Genomic DNA, 18,795 nt, shown 5'->3' with positions numbered 1-18,795 from the left:
AGAGAGAGTCAGAGAGGCAGAGAGGCAGAGAGAGAGAAAGGGAGAGAGATAGAGAGAGGGAGGGAGAATTGAAAGTACATTAAAAAACAAATGAGGGAGAATAGAAGTTATGGAGTTATCTGACATTGATGTTAGAACACAAGTCTTAGAGAAAGTATGAAATTCTTGTTTTGCTAAGGCAATAGACTCATATGCAAATAAAGGCACTAAGGCTGAACAGAATTAAAGGAAATAACTTGCCAATGTTGGTGAATGCTATTAAATCATATGGACTCCAATGCTATTCCCAGCCATGGCTCTGAATCAACACCAGAGCAGCTATTGTCTTCAGCAGCTTGACCTGGCCATCTCTCACACAGGGGACAGTCACTCAAGATGGTTACAGCTACTCATCTAATTTTGTTATCTTGGCCTTTGAATACCACAGCTTCCCCAGTGTGTGTGCTTTCTCTAACATGACTAAGCTGAGAAGCTTTGAGGCTAATCCTTTACTCAGGATGAGGTGACTCTGCTTAATATAACCCAGATGAGCATATGAACTGGAAATTAATCTGGAGGATCAAAGGAGACCAGCAGACAATAGTTTAAATTAGTAACCACGTGGTGGTAAGGCAGCCCCTTGATGCTAGCCAACAAATTAGATGTTACTCATTGTATCACTTGTAATAATTAAATCAACTAAATATATTGACCTTGGTTGTCTCTTTCTGTTATGCATAATTTTAAACACAACACACAAGGATGTAAGGCAAAGAAAGAAAGAAAAAAAACTGAAGATCTAGTAAAGAAATGACCAGTGAATGGCTCCCATATGACTAAAATGAATCTAAAAACAATTTTCCTCTACAGGATACCATGATTCTAAAAGTAATGAACAAACTAATATGAGAGATTTCTCCACTCATGGTTGCACCTATGCCAGTCATTCTGGAAGATTCAATTGAAGATGGACTAATGAGGCTCCTCCCAACCAGGAGTAGTTGATGTCCTCCTATTTGACAGATGGTGGGTCATCAGAGAAGGGAAGAAAGAGCTTTGTTGCCATGGTTAATAACAAAACTTAAAGAAGTGTTACAACACAGACCCCAGTGTTCCCCTTTGGTTGCTATGGATGCTATGTCTTTTTCCATATGTAGAGACAGACAAATTATCTCAGCTCTGATCCTTGGAATCAGGTTTAGTCTCTTTGCAATGGGTGCCCTATATTCCAGACCAGGAGAGTCTTGTTGCCCTACTTACCTTACATTCTAGAATCAGAAAGATAAATACATTTAGGAATGATATAGTGTTTTTTTTATCTTCTATAAAAGTCAGATCCACAGACATGAAGTAATCTGTGAAGAGATGTGTAGTCACTTTCCTCTAAAAGAAAGTGTAAAACCTAGTTATATCAACTTCTAGTCCAGAGTGCTAATCAGCAGTGTTCTAAATGAGTTGAAATTATCTAAAATTTTATTGAAAAAAATGACATGATTATGCTAGGCTTTATACTGCTCATTTAGAATCATATAATCACTCCACTTACAAGAAGCCTTTCTTTATTTCCTTCCTGATGATTTTCAGTTGTTTTTGTTGATTTCACTGCTGTGGATTCTGCTTTCAGGATAGCTGTCATCTTGCTTAATATTTGAGTTCCTAATAGTTATCTCCATGGAGAAATTAGGCCAGAGACTGAAAAAATAATTAACAGAAAACACAAATGTATGCATAGGGTGTCTTTAGTTTCCATTATGTGCTTTCCAAGGCATTTTCTCATATATTCCAGTTCATTCTTACAGCAACTCTGTGCAGGAGATAGACAATAAAGAGCTGAGGCATTTTAAGGTTGATATAACCAAGCATAACAAAGGTAGTTTAAATTCACAGCCTCATCCAAACACTTAATAACAAAGCAGGGGATAATATTGGTTTTTATGACAGTAGGATAATAGAGCTAACAAGGGCTTAAGAGGTATAGAAGTCGTAGGTAGGTCTTGAAGGATGTATAAGGCAAAATATTTCCCCATGTTTCTATGTTGTTCTTGGTTTGTTATGAAGTATAATGTGAGTCATATATGTAAGCTTCCCCAAAAGGTTTAAGGCAGGTCCTTGGGGATCCTAAAAATTACTATTATCACCATCACCATCTTTGTTACCATCATCAAATAAACTCTATATTATTTAAACACATTTTCTTAGTTCTACTTACCACCCTGTCGATAGTGGATAATGGATAGTGGACTCACACTCCTGCCTACATAAAAATCACAGGGTCATTGCTGGAAATCAATCACATTTGCTTCACAGATGTTTCAGTGAAGACTTCACTTTTCATTAAAATACTTCAAAAGCAGCCTCACAGAAACACCCCCAAAATATGTTTGACCAGCATCTAGGTCTCCCTTAGTACAGCCAAGTAAACATATAAAAATTAGCTCACACAAATATTAATTAATTCTGCCTCTGAAAAAGTAATATTTGAGCACAGGCAGCAATCAAGTGAAGTAGGAAAGGAATACCAATACTCCAGGCTCTAGAAACTTTGGTTGTCTGGAGAGGAGAGACAAGTAAATCATCCCCCACCTCTATGTTTGAGTTCTTTCTGCACTCATTATTCAAAGGATTGATACATTCTAATTAGTACTTGAGTATGTTATTGCTTAATATTTTTAACATTAGCATGAATAACCATGACATGAAATCAATCTATATGTAACTGGGTGGTATCTTCATTCAAAGTCGTGTCTCAGAAGAAAAAATTAGACTAATTCCAAGTCGTTCCTCTTTAAAACTTCATTCCCAAATAAATACATAGAGGCTTATATTCATTGTGAACTATTCAGTTGATGTCTCAGGCTTTATATTGGCTAGTTCTCCTTTAATTATCAACCCATTTCTATTAATCTATGTATCTCTACTTAATCTTGGCTTACCAGTGATGCCCAGGCCTCTTTCTTCCTTCTCAGCTACATGGCATCTCTTCATGGCTTCACTCTCCCAGAATTCTCCTAATCTGGTATCCCCATCAATATTTACCATCTAGGTGCATCCTGTGTGACCACTAGAAGAAACAGCTTTATTCACCAACCAATAAGAGAAACATATGTTCATAGCACACAGAAAGGACATCCACCATCAATGGAGTGCCTCCAACTTCAAAAAGTATTTGAAATTCAATTGTCATGTGTGGCTAGGTGGTGACATTTCTTTCCTCAGAATATTAATGCAAATGTCCATGCAAAAGTAATTGGTTGAAGTTAATCTGTGGGTACATTCTCTAGAGCACAAATTAACAATGTTTCACCCTGGACATTTAGGAACAATGGGCTGACTGGTAGACTTTACTGGAAGAGAGTAGAAGGGACTGTGTGCAGGTGGTAGCTTTCTGGTCCCTGTGATGTTTTTCTTCAAAGACGGGAGTTTTTCTTGTACTTACAGTCTTGTCTCCCCAACTCACCTGGATCTACTTCTATCCAGGCAGCTGTCACAGATAGTCTCTGCAAAAAGAGGTGTGATGCTTACTATCTAAGACAGTTTTCAGAGCATTTGTCATTGTTTCTACAGTGAGTCACTATCAACAGTCTATTTGGAGACAAGAAGGAGGAATTGGCTCTGAGAGTATAATTGAAATAATTTAATGGGGGTGGAAATGAAAGCCTTTTGATTCTAGAAAATACCATGCTACCTTATATAGATTTAGTGATAGAAGTTTGTTTTGTGGTTTCAGAGTTGAAATTAGACTGGTATTGTAAGCTATAATAAGCCTAAGAAAATGACATCATACTGAAGCCCAGGACAGTATGGTCTTATATCATATTGAGTAATCTACAGATTTAATTGGATTCATCATGCCAAAAGTCCAGTGAATTACTGTTTGAATCAAAAAGTCTTGAGTGTTTGTATTCATGTGTGAGTGTAAATGCATGTTTGTACATGTCTAGGTAATGTATGTGCAAGTACATGTGCACAAACAGATGCATGTATACAGAGTGTAGTGTTCAACCACTTATATGTTTAAGTTTTATCAGTACACATTTAGTATACAAAGTGATGGCCTTAATTGATAACAACATCCCTTTCTTCTCTTGTATCACCTTTCCCACTTCCAAATCATTTACCATCTATATTCATGTAAGGTTTATGCATAGAGATAGATGATAGACAGATTTGTATCTAGGCAGACAAATTAAATGATGATAGATATTCTGGCTTCTCCAAAGACAAAGTGATGGTACCAGTGCAGACTTAAAAAAAACTTTCTTACCTTGAAAGGATGCTTAAAATATTATTTTGTCTAGAGACAAGCACAGCTCTCCTCCAGGTTAAAAATAACATCATAGGCAGTGACCTTGGTATCACATTAGCATATGGTGGAACTGGGAATGTAAACAGGTGGTGGAATGGTGAACACTGCTACTCTAAGGCCAGCTGAATCAAGCTTCGTTTACAATTCCGGAAAATCAAGGCCAGTCACCTAATTATTTTCTTAAGGGAGTTGTAAATGCATTTGTTTGGGTACAAATTAGATGATTTTCTTGCATCCTGGGAAATCAAAGGATTTCCCTTCAACATTACCACTTTAAAAGAGAGGCTACTGATTAACTAATTATGCAACCAATTAGTCATATCATTTTGTCAGAAATGAACAATAAATTTCTTAAACACTGATAGAAAATTCCAAGTAAACTCTTTATCCTAAATTAATTGAGCACCTGCAACATCAGCATACATCTGGAGGTGGTTCCTGTTGTGTAGCCATATTCTGTGAACTGCAGCATTCCTTCCTTGAGGAGGGCATGGATGCTCATACGACCCTGGAAAACAATGATATACATTGCTGGAGAAGCTCTGAAAGTTACAAGGTTCACAAGATTACTTCCCAACGTGACTAAAACATGAATACATGCTTGGGAGAGGATTGCATGGGAAATAAGATTCTGGGACATGATATAAGCAGATTGATGTTTATTCAGGGAGAAATCACTTACACCAGAAACACATGACCACTGCAGGTTTCTGTTCCAAGGATTCCCCGATGCTCTCTGCAACCCGACCAGGAAGTAAGAGAGCGAGCTTGGGTCTGGACCCCAGACCTAGACCCCACAGATCACATCTGCACCTGTGTCCATGCCCCAATGGGCGTGGTCAGTGGAACATGTACAGGCAGGATGGATATCTCACTACAGGAGAGGATTTTCTTTCCTGCACAGTTAACTGAGAATTGCTCATGGAGTACCAAGGATACAGCTTTTGGGATTCCTCGTCCACACTGGAATAGGCTTTGTAGCTAACTCTGAGTTCCCCATGCTCCTGTAACTCCAGTAAACTCATTGGTTCACTAAACTGGTTTTGAATGGAGTTGTTGTTTTGGTCTACCCCCAGTGTCATATCCAAGGAGGGTGGTAATCAGGAATGAAGCAAACCCATCACTCTAGGATGGTAGATGCAGTAGAAAGACAGAAAAAAAAAAATAGTTTTGGAAAGACACTCCAGAGAAGGAAATAGAGATATAAGAATTGTGCCTACAGACTCAGCAGTTTTACAGTGTCTAAGGGTTGCTGTCTGTATTTCAGGTTCAGGAAGGTAAAGTGAGTGTGAACAAAGATCATGTCACTATAGAGCAAGCCAACTGGCACCACTGCACAGAGTTGGTGCATCAGACAAGATTCTTTTATCTTCTCTGAGTAGATTAAAAAAAAAAAAAAGACGGAGCACCCCTTATAAAATGTAACAAAAAGACAGATCGCAGTGTGATAGCCTCTGAGAATGCAGTACAAGAGCTACCAAGCATGCAGGGTTAGATGAGCGCCTACCACAACTTGATTCCTTTGTCAGTACTTCATCTAGATACTATAGAATCTTGAAAACAGTGTATTTGGCTATTTTATGTTATTTCTTATACATTATTCTACTAGTTTCAGGGCTGGACCTAGGAAAAATATAAATATTTGAGGATGAAGGTTAAATCAAGAGTTGGGAACTTGGAGAAAGGCATTACATCTGCCATGAATGAATCCATACATGAATATAGTGGGCAATCCATCATGTAAACAACTTCCCTAACATATATACCAGGCCAAAAGAAGACTTTTCGAAAAGGGCTAGAGAGATCTTCAACCAAAAGTGGAGGAACAGTGTGAGAAATATGAAATGGTTCTAGGTTAAAAAACAACATCATGGCTACAAGAGAAAGCAAAAGGCCCTTCCGAGCTTCTAGATTAATATTTATTGCTGGTATTAAGAGAAAAGAACTCATGGGGAAAACTGGAAGTTGTTCAAATATGTCACAATGAGAAAAGAGGCTTCGAATTAAAGGAAGATTGTGAACAAAACAGAAGGATCTGTGGCAGTAAAGTATATGAATGTGAGGCCTTTTCATGAGGTAAAAGATAAACAAGTAGATGGTTAAGAGGAAGGAAAGAGCTCTGGACCAGGTACAAGAGAGTAGCAGTCTGTCTCCATCTACCACCATAAACACCAAAGCCCTTGAGGAACATGTGCAAGGCAAGATTGTATGTTCATACATCCTTTCTTCTAATTAATCTAATTTTAACAGATTTTATTATAAGAGAATATTACTGCCAACAAGAAGCTTGTGCCTAGACCATCCCAGGACCCATAAACAAGGAATTGAACCACAGCTATATTTTCTGGTGGTGAGAATTAGAGGATGGTGACTCTTTGCTCTATGTCTAAAATCCATATATGAGTAAATACATACCATGTTCCTCTTTTTGTGATTGGGTTACCTCATTCAGGATGGTTTCTTCAAGTTCCATCCATTTGCCTGCGAATTTCAAGATTTCACTGTTTTTCCCCCCAACAGAGTAGTATTCCATTGTGTAAATGTGCCACATATTCTTTATCCATTCTTCAGTTGAGGAGCATCTAAGTTGCTTCCAGGTTCTTGCTATTATAAACAATGCTGTTATGAACATAGTTGAACAGATGTCTTTGTTGATGGATGTGGATCATTTGTGTATATGCCTAAGAGTGGAATTGCAGGGGGTCCTGTGGTAGACTGATACCCATTTTCCTGAGGAACAGCCATACTGATCTCCAAAATTGCTGTACAAGTTTGCACTCCTACCATCAGTTCCCCTTTCTCCAAATCCTCTCCAGCATGAGTTGTCATTGGTGTTTCTACTTTTAGCTATTCTGGTAGGAGTAAGATGGTATCTCAGAGTTGTTTTGATTTACATTTCCCTGATAGCTAAAGATGTTGATCCTTTTCTTAAGTGTCTTTCAGCCTTTTTGATTTCCTCTATTGAGAATTCTCTCTTCAGTTCTGTACCCCATTTTTAAATAGGGTTATTTGGTTTTTTGTTGACTAGTTTCTTGAGTTCTTTGTATATTTTGGAGATCAACCTTCTGTCAGATGTAGGGTTGGTAAAGATCTTTTCCCAGTCTGTGGGCTGTAGTTTGGTCTTGTCAAATGTGTCCTTTGCCTTAAAGAAGCTTCTCAGTGAGGAGGTCTCATTTATTGTCAATCTCAGTATCTGTGCTACTGGAGTTAAGTTCAGGAAGCTGTCTTCTGTACTAATTTGTTCAAGGGTACCTCCCACTTTCTCTTCTAAGAGGTTAAGTGTGGCTGGATTTATGTTTAGGTCTTTGATCCATTTGGACTTGAGTTTTGTGCATGACGATAGACATGGGTATATTTGCAGTCTTCTACACTCCATCATCTAGTTGTGCCAGCACCATTTGTTGAAGATGCTTTCCTCTTTCCATTGTATACTTTTAACAGTTTTGTCAAAAATCAGGTGTTCATAGGTGTGTGGGTTAATATCAGGATGTTCAATTTGATTCCATTTAGTCTACCTGTCTATTTTGTGCCAATAGCTCTGTAGTAGAGCCTGAAGTAGGGGATAGTGATGCCTCCTGAAGTTCCTTTATTGTACAAGGTTGTTTTGGCTATCCTGGGTCTTTTGTTTTTCCATATAAAGTTGATTATTATCATTTCAATGTCAGTGAAGAATTGTGCTGGGATTTTGATGGGGATTGCATTGAATCTGTAGATTGCTTTTGGCAAGATTGCCATTTTTAGTATGTGTATCCTACCTATCCATGAGCATTTTCTGGTATCTTCTTTAACAACATAAAGTTCTTGCTTTATAGGACTTTCATTTGTTTGGTAAGCAAAGATACTATATGTTTTTGTGACTATTGCAAAGGGCAATGTTTCTCTGATTTCTTTCTTAGCCCCTTTGTCATCTGTATATAGTAGGGCTATTGATTTTTTGAGTTTATCTTGAACAAGGAGGAGCTACTGGGCCCCCAGACTGATAGCTGGGAAACCAGCATTGACCCAATTCAGACCTCATGAACATGGGTCTCAGTTAGAAGCCCTGGGCAGTCTAAGGGACCTCTGACAGTGGAATCAGGATGTATCCCTGGTGCACAAAAGGACTTTGGTAGCATATTCCCCATGGAGGGATACTCCCTTAACCTAGAGGCAGGAGGGAGGGCATAGTCCCTACTCCAAATGACTTGACAGATTTTGTTGACCTCTCCTGGAAGGCATCACCATCCCTTTAGAGGATGGGAGGGTGGTCGGGGGGGGGGGATGGGAGTGAGGGAGAGAGGGAGGGAGGGAGAAAGGGAGGGAGAGAATAAGGGACAGGGAACAGTTATTGATATGTAAAATAAGAAAAATAAATAAATAATTAAAAAAAAGATATATCCTCATTGCTATTTGTAATTTTGGTAAAATGAAACTATTTGGTGACTAAAGTGCTGTTTTCTGCATTAGGCACATTCCTCATCCTTTGGTGATGTTTATCACCACACTGAGTACAAGTGTTGTAACTTCTCTCCATGATTTCTTAATATATGCGACCACTGGGTAGTATCTCCATGTGTCACAGAACACCCAACTTCACTTGGTGAGCTCGTTTAAACCATCAGTAGTCTTAAGCAATTAAAAATGTCCATAAGGAAGATTGACCGTATTGAAAGAGAGTAGAGTGTCCATCACACTGGGGCTCTGGTCAGGAAGAAAAATAAAACTGAGTTATATTGGTGACATTGCAATTACAGAGGCTAAATCACTATTTCTATTTTTTTTTTTTTTGCCAATCCCAGTATTCATTACTTCTAGAAAAAGTTGCCAGGCTCATCCCATTGTTGCTAACATTGCTAAAAATCATACTATTGCCATGTGCCATGCTTTTTTGAAAAATTTAAATTTCCTTTTCAAATTTCATATATGTATACAATATTTTCATTCTAATTTCTTCCAGGAACTCCCAACACATTTTCTTCACAGCTTCATGCCCTCCATTTATTTCTTTTAAAATTATATCTCTTGTTTTTAAAGAGTATAATTACAGCATGCTCCCTTTGTCTTTCTTCTTTCAAACCCTTCCATATACTCTTTCTTGTTCTCTCAAATTCATGGCCTCATTTTTTATTAATTGTTTATATATATATATATAACTGTATGTATAAATATATATATATATCCACGGGTAAATAAATATACTTTGTTCAGTATGTTCAGTGTTACTACCCATTGAGTCTAATTGGTACTGCTCCTGTGTACATGGGCATAGGACCATACATCTCCACAATACAAAAGAAAAGTGACTCTTTCTCCCTCAATAACAATCAACTACAACTTATCAGCTACAGTGGGGTGTCTGAGCCCACAAGCCTTCCGTGTTTGAACTTTTAATTGGTTTGCTCTTGTGCTTAAAATAAATATGCTTCTTGTATTGCGATCTCTGCTTTCCAATTTGGATAAGAGACAGGGAAATAGTACTCCAGTAGGCTTTTGCTTAAAGCAGGTACAGGCAGGAATGTTATCAACTGAAACTAAGCCAGCAATATGATCTTTATGTCTAGGTGGAGAAAAATAAGCCAGGTAAGGAGGAAAGCCAATTGTGGCCAAGGTGGTGAACTGAAGAGATGTGAGTCTAAAGTCAGCTTTCCAAATAGCTAACATTGCATCACAAATATAGAAAATAGAGAAGTATATTTTAATTCTTGGCATTATGGTGCTCAGACAATGTGGGCATGGTTTTGAAGCTCATGCACTGATATCTTCATGCAGACTAAGGAAATTGAATCAGATACAAGAGACTTGTGGAATAGTTGAAAGGTAGAAGAGTAAATTTGATGTTTCACTGTAGATCTTAAATAAGAGTGTTCTTGGGTAAGAATAGTGACTTATATGCTGAGGGGGAGAAATTCTTATGAATGCCATAAGGAAAAATATTCAATTGAGCTTGGTTTGGAAGTATATGCATATTCAGTTCCTAAGCAAACAAGAGTGAGCATCAGAGGCTGGCGTAGGTTGAGGGCTATAGTTGTGAACTCCACCATGTGGACCTTGGGAATCATGTGAATATAGAACTATAGTCCTTAGAAAAGATTAATAGGAAATGTCTCCTGCTAAATGCACATTTGAAAAATTTTCACTCTCCTGGAGGATAATTTGTATTACACGTGGCATCCTTATCAGAAATTAGGAAATATTTGCCACAAGTTGGCTGCTAATAAGAGTTTTGATTATGTATAAAAGGTTTGTCCTTTTCATGATAAAAATGTTCATTTCAGTGCATGAAATTAGATGCAAAGCATCTTCATTAACACAGTCAATCTGGTAAATAATGTCTTGTAGGGAAATTGTCTTATTAATTAATAATTAGGGCCTTCACTCAGGAGAATGTTAAGACTCTTGGTCTCATAAATGAGACATTCTCTATCATCTATTCTTTATTTTTTTCATTTTCTTCAATTTTATTTGTGTACTCATGAAATAAGTAGCATGACAGAAAAATAAAATAAATTTCATAAGTAAACTGGGCTCTGGTCTGTTCTAAGTTTTGTCCTGGTGGCATGTCCTAGATTTGAAATCTTCCTTGCTCCAAAGGCAGAACAAAGCCATAGCTTTTCTTGGTCTCTCTTGTATTAGAGATGTAAGGAGCCTTCCAAAAAAGGATATAAAAGACTATAGACATGATGAATTCAGGCTTCCAATTATGGCTATGGTATGTACTGCAATTTCACAGCAGTTCTACATCAGATGTTTGCATTCTGTTATCCCTCGTGGTTCCTTCCTGTTCTCTCTTCTGGAATTGGGAACCATAAATCTATTATCTTGAAGTTTCCATTGGGATTCATTCCTCATCCTTTGGAAGATATCTACCCTAGACTTAGAAGGGTAACACCTTATATTTTGTACCACCCTCGCTGTTATCTGTTCCACGAATTTGGCAAAGGCCTAGAGATTGAAATAAAGAGAAAAGACAGAGGGTCATTTGTTCAATGGCAATGTCTGAATGCCAAATGCTGAAAGCCATTTATTGAGGGGATAGAATGGGCTTAAATACTCACTTACAGCCCAGTGGAAAATAACAGGATTTTTAGGCTTAGCTCCTCCCCACAAGGTGTGTGTTATCATGAGGTGTGTGTTATCAAAACAGGAAGAGTACTGGGACTAGGAGTTCCAGCCAACAGCTTCAGGCTTGCTCAAGGTGCCTTGGGGGTCCATACATGGCCCTATAGGTCCGCCTTTCTTTTACTATAAACTAACACCTGTCTTAGGTGGCAGTGGATGTCAGCATAGTTCCTTACTAGTCATTGGAGAGGTCACCCAGGCCTGTAACCATCCTGTCTTAGATTGGATATTTGCCCCCTTCTGCCTTACCCATCTCTGGCGAATAGTTGGTCTGTCAGCCATACTTGGGCAGAGGCGTTTTCTCTTGAGCCTTAGACAGTAGAATCAATTTTGTTTGAAAGTTGGCCTGGACCTGTCTAATGCTGTGGTGAAGTAGCACCAAGTGCAAGGGCTACAAACCCCAGTGAGAGAGAGCTTGCCCATTCTCTAAATAATCTGCCCACAAGATGAAGTCCTTGTGAAAGGTCTTCTGCACTGGCATATGGTATTCAGGTTTCATTGATGTTAATGATCTATATGACTAAAGCATGTGTATAATTTAAAAACTGGTGCATTAACACAGACAGGTATGAAAGAGAAAGGACAAGAAGCCTTATGAGCCTCTCACAAAAAATCTAAGTGTTCACCTAGGAAACTACTTTGTAGATTTAGTTTAAAATGCCAATTTGTACTGGATAATCAAGTGTGTTTTGGGTGGCTAAGGCTTTAGTCAAATCACCTGGTAGTTGATCCACTGTTTCTGCAATATTTACAGACTAGCAGAGGGCTATCCTAGAAACCATCATTTCAGTGGCAGAGACAGCACCAGCAGCTGTGATCCCGAAATCTCCTTTCCTGTCTGTTGCACAGGTTGATCATCTGTAGAGGTCTCTGGCATAGGTACCACCTGGGGTATGGGGACCACTACATCTGTTACTTCATATGTCCAGCAGCTAACCAGTCAGCAGACCTGCTGAGAACAACTGAGACTTCCTCCAATATTAGCAGCATTAGTTGCAACAAAAAAGAAAGGAACCAGAACACAAGTGCCTGAGATGAAGGTGAAACTCTTTTCCTTTGGATCAAAGTGTAAATTTATAGCTGCTTTACCCAAACTATAATTAGTGGTCAGGAAAAGGGGTACACTCAGACCCACAGGAATCAGAATGGGTGGATTCTTGATGAAGGTTCATTGGACCTTCTTTGGCTTCTACAATCATTGTCCCTCCCCATATGGCAAACCAGATGCTCATGCATTCAAACAGGGTTATCTGCATCTTGTGGAAAGACACAAACTGACCCTCCGGCCTACACTAGAACTGGGTCAGGGCTGTACCATTGTCCAGTAGTGACATTCTTCCACATAACTGAGCTATAGTCAGATGACTGAGGGCACCAATACCTGTCAGCCACAGATCAAGCAGCACCATCAATAGTTAAAAAATTTAAAATATAAAGGACAAGAGAAAGGTGATTATGAGGAGACCCTGTAAATTCCCCCTTTTTTTTTTATGAAGATAGGCTTTAATTGTTCAATGTACACTCTCCATCATGGCTTAACCTTGAGGATTATAAGGGATTCCCATCTTATGTGAGATTAAAAAAATTTTTGCAAGAAGAGTTGAAACCCTGACTAGTATAAGCAGGGCCATTATCAGTTTTTAATTGTCTGGGCATTCCCATATAAGCAAAAGCTTGCAAACAATCGCTCTTAACATCCTTTAGCTTTTCTTCAGTATGGGCAGAGGCAAATATGAGATGAGAATGGGTATCCACAGATACATGAACATGGGTAACATCCATCTGCCAGATATCATTAGGCATGACCCCCGGGGGTTAACTCCAAGATGTGGAATAGGTAAGAACTCTGCACATAGGGGACAATTCTTAACTATACTAATAGCTTGGTCTCTAGGAATTTTAAAATGGAATTTAAGTGACCCTGCATTAAAGTTGCAGGTTGTATAAGCTTTGCAAGCTGCTTCATAACCAGACTCTCTCATCATCATGACGGCACTACTTTAGTAATAAAATCGGCAATGGCATTTCCTTCACTGAAAGGGCTGGACAAATCGGAATGCGCTCGGAGATGTCCTACAAAAATTGGGTGAGAGCTTCATATGGCTAGTGAATGTTCCTGTACATGAGAGATATGAGCTATATAGGCAGCAGTTTCTAGAGGGACCAAACTAGATCAAACCCAATTTATATCTCCCAATAATTTTTGAAAATCATTAAGGGTGGTCAGTCTATTGAGGCTTAAAGTAATCTTTTGAGAACAGATACCAGAATATAAAAATTGATGACTCAGGTATTGATAGGGAAATTCTTTTTGTACCTTTTCTGGGGCTATTCTTAAACCAGCTAGTTGAAGATTATGTTGCAATTCCCCAAAAGTCTCATTCACTTAAGATCTGGGCTTGCTAAAAGAATATCATCCATATAATGTATAATATACAGGGATTGAAATTTCTCCCTAATGGGGACAATGGCCAAAGATATATGAATCTGAGAAATAGTGGGATTATTGGCTATTCCTTGAGGCAACACTACCCATTGATATCTCTTATAGGGTTCTTTTAAATTAACAGAAGGAATGCTAAATGCAAATCTCTCACTATCCTGAGGATGCAAGGGAATTTTTTTTGTTTTAAGAAATCTTTTAGGTCTATAACTAATAAATGATAGCCTTGAGGAATACCTATAGGGGAAGGTAAACCAGGTTGTGTGGCTCCCATAATTTGCATTCAGTCATTAACAGCTCAAAGATCTTGTAGGAGTCTCCATTTTTCAGATTTTTTTTCTTTACAACAAAATTGGTGTATTCCATGGAGAAGTAGAAGAAACAATATGTCCTGCCTCTAATTTTTCCTGTACAAGTTTATGTGCAGCCTGTACTTTCTCAATAGATAAGGGTCATTGCCCTACCCAGACTGGGTTATAAGTTTTCCAGATAATGGGAATGGGAACAGGCTGCACAGCAATAGCCCCTAAGGAAAATTTCCCAACCCAGAGTGATCTCCAGCTCTTTTGATAATTAAATTTTTGGGTGTAGCAGACTGAGGGTCACCTTGGACGAATTTAGCCAGTCCTCTTCCTTGTACATAACATTGGTCAGCTAGCATATTTTTAATAGGCTCAGTGGTAAGGACTGCTCCCATGGCCTGAAGCACATCTCTCCCCAAAAGATTAACAGGGATATGACTTAACACAAAGGTTGAAATAGATCTGTATATCCTTCATCATCTAACCATTTAAGAAGCCGAGTACTACATTCTATAGTCACACCAGTACATACTCCTCAGCTAAAGGCTATCAAATCATGCATACAGATTCCTTTGGCTCTTAGGCCATGCTGGCTATTTCCTGCTGACCTGCTCTGGAGGTCAGCTGTGGGAGGCGCCGATCGCCAACCATTCCAATTAAGACACTGACCTGATGTCTTTATTGACTATATCCCAAGCAATTCAAATAGTACCTTTGTTAGGATTCACACATTCATAATCACACTTCATACACACATTTGTGTGGCCACACCATACATACAGAACATACATTCATACATACAAGATGGCATTTGTGCTCATAAGCTTCAGAAATTCTTTAATTGTTCAAATTCTGCTTTCTAAGTATCTTCTTCTTCATCAGTTTCAGTAGAACTATCATCTCCTAGTTGAGATCCCTCTTGTTCTCATAGATTTCACAGATTCTAAATCTTGTACTTCCTCAAACGTCCTAATCATCTCTGCCATTTTTTCTTTTACTTTATGGCAATGAATTCTTTAGCTGTCTTGTTTTAATCCCAGTGCCCTGTCTTTTCAATAAGGCCACTAATTGCCCGCTGAGAATTTCCTTAGAGTTACTGCCACCCATCCTTCAATACACCCTCATTCACTTACTTTGCCGGCCAGCCTCTGAGAGCGATCTCTTAGGTGATCCTTTCTTCCTCATCTCGGTGGGACTTCCACTTGTAGTGCCCACTGTACGATCTGTTCCATGAGTCGGGCAAAGGCCTAGAGATGGAAATAAAGAGAAAAGGTAGGGAGTCATTTGTTTAATGGCAATATCAGAACACCAAATGCCAAAAGTCGTTTATTGAGGGGATGGAATGGGCTTAAAGACTGATTTGCAGCACAGTGGAAAATAACAGGATTTTAGGCTTAGCTCCTCCCCATGAGGTGTGTGTTGTCATGATGTGTGTGTTAACAAAACAGGAAGAGTACCATCTCTGGGGCAAGGAGTTCCAGCCAACAGTTTCAGGCTTGCTCAAAGTGCCTCGGGGGTCCATGCAGGACCCTGCAATATTTATGGGCAGATGAACAAGTGGGCTATGTGTTCTTTGTCCAGGCACTTAAGGATATAAATACAAAAAAATCATATTCTGAATGGGCAATTAGAAAGAGCACAAATTTTGTAGAAACAGATAATAGTTACCTTAAATTTGTTGATAAGAATGACTAGGAACAGGTTTTGCCTGTGCTTATAACTAAAGGTTTAAAACCTTCTGGTCTTACACTGAAATGTTAAGTGTTCTCAAAATAATTGTTTATAATTTATAATGAGTTTATAAAGTTTTTAATTATTTAAAATAATTAAATCATAACAGGATATGCATTTATTAAATATTTGTTTGTTTTAAGGTCTTTTAAGTTATCACCTTATAACTTTAGTTAAATAAGCAAATATTGTTTGAGATTATTGTGATATAAGTAACACCTTACATATTTGACTAAAAAATATATATATATATATATATGTATCTGAAAGAGGAAAGTATATTGCCTCCCAAGCTTTATCTACATAGTATACAAAGGTTAGAAATAAAATCCACTACTTCCTTTTCAAAACTAGCAAAGCTGATGTTCTTAGTATTCAACAACCAAAACAAGGAGGCTGAAACCTAGAAGGATTAGAGGTCAAAGAGAAAGCTGATATTGTGAGTTATATACTCTGAAGCTATCAGGACTTGGGAATCATAGAATTCTACTGAATGCATCTAACAACTTTAGTAAGTCACTTGATCAAATCTATGAATACCTCATAGATTGTACTGTAACCAATGGACATTCTGCTAAGAGAAGAATCATGAAAAGGAAAAATATGCCCAGTGTTTTTAAGAGAAGCTCTTTGGTGAGAAAGACTGTCCTGCTTCTGAGGAGAGCACAGCTGGTAGATGAGAAAGCTAAAGGAGTCAGTGGGCTTACCATACAAACTTGAAGGAACCCCTAAGGCACCTAAACTGATTCTAACAATAAAATTACAGGGGTCCTCTTGCAGTGGGACTAGGATCTATCTATGGTGTATAAGCTGGCTTTGTGGAACTTCTTCCCTATGATGGGATGCCTTGCTCAGCCTTGATGTGGGTGGAGGGGTGTGGCTGTGCCTCATCTTGATGTGCCAGACTTTGTTGATTCCCCACAGAAGGCCTTCCCTTTTTGAGCAGTGAATGGGGATGGAGTGTGGGGAGGTAAGGGAGGAGCAGAAGGAGGGGTAGGACCAAGGCCCTCCCTGCTATGTTTAGGCTAAACAATGTATCTCTCCAAAGAGAATGGGCTCCAAAAAACCAGTTGAAGCACTAAAGGCTAGGCTCACAACCAAAAATATAAGAGGGACTCTTAACACTGTGCTAGCTACTAGTGCATCTATTCAAAATAACACCAAAGACAGTGTTCAAGAAAATATATAGACAAATTCTCATAGCCTCTAGCATCAACTTTCATCAACTCTGAAAGTCCAGATTTTCAACCCCACTAGTTCTTCCAAAAATAGACTTCATCCTTTCTCATGCATCACCATTATACACTTGATATACTTTCAGGTATGGCTGTTCCCATGCATGACATATGCTCCAGATTAACTTCTTGATCTGAAATCTTTCCTTTTTCATTCCCAATTTTCCCTAATTTAAGTGTTTTTGTTTGTTTGTTTGCTTGCTTGCTTGTTTGTAGGCATTCAGCAAGGCTGTAGGACAGGGTTTTAGTTCAAGTAAGGAGCTAAGCCTTATTGAAAACTTAAATCTTAAGTGTCACTTTCACAATTTATTAAAAGAGAAGCAAATATTTGGAGATTCACTTTTCAGTTATTCATGTCATTGTATCAAACCCCAAGTTGCAGTGATCTGTGATATTAGCTATGCCCATTTGCCTCTATGCAACAAAAGAATACCTTGGGGTGTTTATTAGTAAAAACACTTAACAGGCCACAAGAGAAGTACGAAGAGAATTCTGAAATAAGCCAGTGTTTGCCACTACATGGAAAACTGACGCATTCAAAAGTTGGCATCAGCTTGGCAGTGGTGGCAGGTGCCTATAATCCCAGCACTCAAGAGGCAGAGACAGGGGGATCTCTGTGAGTTCAAGGCCAGCCTGCTCTACAGAGCTACACAGAGAAACCCTGTCTCGAAAACAAAAACAAAAACAACAACAACAAAATGTTGGCATCAATTGTGAACTAAGAAAACAGGTGTTTACCTACCATGAAAAAGAAACTCACTTAGGGCAAAAAATGTTCTACCCTCTAGGGAGGGAAGGCTCTTATCTCTCTTGAGGACTAAGGCTGCCTGGTTTGCCAGGTCAGTCCCCTTTCAACAACTCATATATCCATCATGGTATATTAGATATATATCAGGAAAGCATATACAATTAACAAATTTTATAGATTTTGTATAGTTTATAGTTTCTCTATGCTCAGTTGTAATCTCTTATCCAGTTAATTTCTTTAAATCACAGATGATTACAAGAATAATTAAAAAGCCATTACAGGGCCACATAATCTTGACACCCAGGCTCCCATCAATTACCAAAAATGTGCAAAGAACAAACTTCTATCAGCCTCCTTTTAGGATTCTCAGTCTGAGCAGGTTCAGTGGGGTTACTCGGTCCTCATAATGTCACTTAGCTGACCTGCTTTTCCATATTTCGAAAGGAAGTTCTCAGACATTATCACATATCCAAAGAATTGCCAACTGGTTCAACTGTCTGGGATAAAACCCTAGAATACAAATAACTTCTCAGAATTAGATACAAGGAAACCATACTTAGAGATATAAAATAATCAAAGGCTTACTATTTATCCTCAAAGGGGGACATATAGTCATCCAATTCCAAGCAGTCATCATGAACATATGTCTATAAACTGATGCTAAATGAATCAGTAGATCATATATGCAAGTGTGCACATTTGCATGTGTACACTTATAACAATAAAAATTAAAGAAGAGATTGTCCACTTGAGGTGTGTAGTGCAAGAATAGTTATAACGTGTGGTGCTTTGAAAGATGATGGCACTATTAAGAGCTATGGCCTTGTTGGAGGAAGTGTGTTACTGTGGGGATGGGCTTTGAGTTCTCTTTTGCTCAAGTTTCACTCTGTGTGATAGTTGAATTCCTGTTGCCTGATAGATGTAGGACTTTCATTTACTCCAGCAGCACCATG

This window comes from Phodopus roborovskii, unplaced genomic scaffold (genome assembly GCF_943737965.1).
Source record: "Phodopus roborovskii unplaced genomic scaffold, PHOROB, whole genome shotgun sequence".
Classification (NCBI taxonomy): Eukaryota; Metazoa; Chordata; class Mammalia; order Rodentia; family Cricetidae; genus Phodopus; species Phodopus roborovskii.
The sequence above is the reverse complement of the archived record's forward strand: the minus strand, read 5'-3'. Positions refer to the sequence as shown.